Source organism: Daucus carota, chromosome 1 (genome assembly GCF_001625215.2).
Source record: "Daucus carota subsp. sativus chromosome 1, DH1 v3.0, whole genome shotgun sequence".
Classification (NCBI taxonomy): Eukaryota; Viridiplantae; Streptophyta; class Magnoliopsida; order Apiales; family Apiaceae; genus Daucus; species Daucus carota.
Genome location: NC_030381.2, coordinates 30,925,176 through 30,929,349, shown reverse-complemented (window position 1 = coordinate 30,929,349; position 4,174 = coordinate 30,925,176). Strand labels below are relative to the sequence as shown.

Here is a 4,174-nt window from a genome sequence, read left to right as displayed (position 1 = left end):
AAGAAATTTTTTTAGATAAAAAGATCAAAAAATATAGTATCAATTATGCATGACCGAAAAATACATGGCCAACCACAACGTAGGTTAGGTCCAAAAAAATTAAGTCAACACAAGACATATCATTTCGAATATATATATATAAAATATGGAATGCAGACATTATTGTCGTGGTGGTTACTCATGATAGAATATGTACCTAATAGTAATCAACTTCAAAAAATCGTTGTGCTCCCATCACATGTTACATTAGTTTTTACTCAACATGGTGTGTGCCCTACAATACAAAAGAGAGCAAACCTCCCAAAAGCCTCATTAGGTTTTAGTGAATAGTGTGTGCGCTACAAAGCAAATTAGAGCAAATTAAGCTCCCTAAAGCCCCATTGCTTTAACTGAACAGTGTGTGCTATACAAAGTAAAGTAGAAAAAGCTCACAAAAGCAGCATTAGTTAGTGTTAAACCGCCGGTAACATTTTGAAACTATTACGGAGATATTTCCTTTCATATTTTTAACCGGATGTTATAATTTAATATTCTTCAACAATGCTTCAGAGATATTAGATCATGCAGTGTTAATAGATACACTATGCAAGGGCAGGGAATTACATCACTGGACAGCCCTTCCTGAATATTCAATATCCCAGGTGACTGTTTCCAAAGTTTCAACATAATGGCGGAATGTAGTGAAATACAAAAAACTGGAGTGTTCTTCCGTTCCTGGATTTTAGGGTCATAAAAAAAAAATGCTCTCATATGTTGTCATTATAGGAAGATCATTTGTCCAATATCCTAATTGTCGTAGTGCACATGATGTAACAACTCTTCCATGTCATGAGCCTGATCAAGTGCCCCTCATTTCAATGATCCACTGATACTCTTTGGTATCTCTGCTCATTATTTCATCTGACCTTTAAAATAGGCATTTCATTGGGTTACTGATTCTGCAGGTATTGAAGATAGACTTTCCAAAGCAGTAGTTTCATTTGACATTGAAGATGAACAATTCAATTTTTTTTAATGGCTAGATCCTTTTAAAATTCCTCTTCAAAAGCCAGTTATTATCGATCCATTAAATGACTCACTTTCAGTGATTGTTCCTTACACAAGTTTTCTAAACTCAAGCTTTTATAGACGGGTGATGTATCGCCTAGTCCAAGAGATACCTATTTCCCCTAGTCATCCATCACCCATATATAAAAGCTTGAGTTTAGAAAACTTTTGTGAGGAACAACCAGTGAAAGTGAGTCATTTAATGTATCGATAATCACTCGCTCTTCAAGAGGAATTTTAGGTGGATCCATCCATGTAAAAAAAATTGAATTGTTCATCTTCAATGTCAAATGACACTATTGCTTTGGAAAGTCTATCTTCAATATCTGCAGAATCAGTAACCCAATGAAATTCCTATGTTAAAGGCCAGATAAAATAAGGAGCAGAGATACCAAAGTGATACAGTGTATCACTGGATCATTGAAATGAGGGGCACTTGATCAGGCTCATGACATTGAAGAGTTTTTACATCATATACACTACGACAATTAGGATTTTCCGAAAATTCGCTGTTTCACATTGTGTGATGAAATTTCTGGTGACCGGTAAAGACCCTGCATCAAATATTCAGAACTAATATTGTCAAAAGACAAAAAACATAATAACAGAAGAAGATTCATATATAGAAAGCATATGCAAATACTTGAGGAGAGGGAATAAAGTAACAAACATCTAATGTCGTGTTCTTCGATGGGCATATCTCAGTAATAATTTTCAGTTTAAATTTACTGTTTGGAAGCAAAGGGAGAATCAGAGATGCGGTGAATCCATCTGGAAGTCACCCTCCTGTGTATGTAATTATAGTGTTAGGAAACACATTCATACAATAATAGGTTCTGGGAATTAGATGGATGAAGCTCAATATTTCTTTAATACTCATGTGTATCAGACTGTTCTAGTATAGGGTAAAATGTTCAAGTTCAACCTTGCAGAAACAGAATCAGAAAATATCAAAAGCAACAGAAGTACAAAGCTAATTGCTAAACACTAGACTACAAGAATTGACCTAAAAAAAGGCAAAGAACCCTAAACCTTCAGCTCCTTGCAATTCGACCTTCACTAAGAGCAGCTTAATTGTGATCATCACCATTTAAGACCAACCGAGAAACACAACCTGTGTATATCAGGAAAATCTGTATTTTAAAGTCTCTAAACTGCTATAAAAAAAATCAGCTCAAGTTGTTCTATACTTCTACTCAGTTTAAAGCTTACTCGTTATAGCAAACTCTTGATTGTGGCAAGCCAGATAATCTGAGAATATCCAAATACTGAAGAAGAATTAGTTGTTAGTGATACCTTCGACTCTTGAATGAACACTTACGTTGGAGCAGCCAACTGTTTGTTCTTCACCTAGTGTAAATTTAAGATCCACCTGAGCATGAACTGGCATGCATATGCAACAACTCAAGTACGTAATTTCATATATCGAATATATATGGAAGCTCACAAATTGTATGTTCAAGCAGTTTAGACATTCCAGATGAGGAGCTAAGGTATCTTACAGTGCCAAAACAATAATCAGGTGACTTGCTGTGGAGATTCTTTGGCTACAGAACAAATCAATCTGCCACATATTCTTCTATCACTCTGAAAATGGTTTCAATTTAACATGATTAACACAAACTGATTCTAGTTAAGATACAACTTGCAGGAAATGAGTGACACAGGATTTTATAATATTGGCCGTAAATGACGAGATTCGGAATGAATATCACCTCCATGAATTTGTCTAATGAATCCTCATTTGGGTAACTTCTTGTTACTGATCACCTGAGAAGGTTGAACACAAATTTATATCAGTAATCCCGACTCTTTGCTCAGATGCATATCAGTAATCCGTTTGAAATACATATCAAAACTGAATTGCATCCCAATCACCTGTTACAACTATACAAACCTGAAGGTTTTCAATTCTTATAAATTCATTTGGTTCTCAAATTAACATTTAGAACACGAATTAATCACAAGCACAAATCTATCACAAGCACAAATCAACCGGACTTATGAACAAAAACAACACATTCGTATCACACGAAACCCTAATTTACACAAAAAAACAACAAAAATCCAAACATCCAGGGCCGACAACAGAACATATAAACCGAAAAAGCACACAAAATGAAGAATTAACAGATATTCTAAAACAATCAGATAGCTAGATACATAAACTTGTTAATCAGATAAATTCACTTCTCTTAATCATCGTGGAATCAGTGCTTCAGTGTGGGTGTGGAAGACTGAAGGAGTCGAGCATGAACTGGGTGAAATGAACATTGCTTCTGAAAGCCAAGGTTAGGAACTAGGTTCGAATCAGCTCCTGAAGGATAAAGCAGTCATTTTAAATAAAAAGTTCTGCTTTGGCTCAAGCAGTGTTGAAAAGGGTTAGATAGTCTTTTTAAATGAAAGAATTTTCTCATGATTAAATAACCTTTATAATACATATAGTAGATATGGAATAACGCCACTTAAAAATATTACTCTCTCCGTCCTTTGGTCAATTTGACTGGCACAAAACCAAATGGGGGACAACTAAAAAGGGAAGAGTGAGTAAAATGTAAGAACTATAAGTCTACATTTATGTGAATATTATGTTTTATTTGTAAATTACACTAAAAATGAACAATTCGGCCTTCCTTATTTTTAAAATTACACTAATATCTATAAGGTAGAAACACTTTCCTTAAAGTTAATTTATAAGGTATTAACCCTATCGTATAAATTAAAGTCTAAAATTTCTTCCATAATTAGAATTGCAAATTTTCTAACCGACCTAAATACTCTACCTACCTAATATTGTACAAATTCTTAGAATGAATGTAAATAATATCATTAGAACCTCTTCGCATTGCAACCCACAATCTTTAGATAATTACTAGCACGAGGGCACCATATTGACTGGTGTTAATTAAAATAATAGATACAAGAATGAGATCAAATACATTAGGATCAATAAAGACTAGGAAAACTTACATATTACAAGTTATTATGATGATGTATTCAAAATTAAATTACACTAATCATTTTATTCAAAACAATATTTGATTTTAGAAGTGTTCATTTTCTCTCTAATATAATCAATCAAAACATTTTTCTATAAAATTATATTGGATGGCCTCTAGCTAGCAAT

General features: G+C 33.7%; 1 long non-coding RNA gene across 4 annotated transcripts; it reads right to left on the bottom strand.

Annotated features, from left to right (window-relative positions):
- Window positions 1–516: 516 nt before the first annotated feature.
- On the bottom strand, window positions 517–3,226 carry LOC108227852 (uncharacterized). 4 transcript variants are annotated; one of them, XR_010284580.1, is made up of 5 exons: window positions 2,763–3,226; window positions 2,260–2,634; window positions 2,080–2,180; window positions 1,718–1,833; window positions 517–1,601 (listed from the first exon to the last, which is right to left on the bottom strand). It is a non-coding gene; the product is annotated as an uncharacterized LOC108227852 (long non-coding RNA). The 4 variants fall into 4 exon arrangements; XR_010284579.1 differs by having other exon boundaries at window positions 2,080–2,161; XR_010284581.1 differs by having other exon boundaries at window positions 2,080–2,430; window positions 2,550–2,634.
- Between the last annotated feature and the right edge of the window lie 948 nt (window positions 3,227–4,174).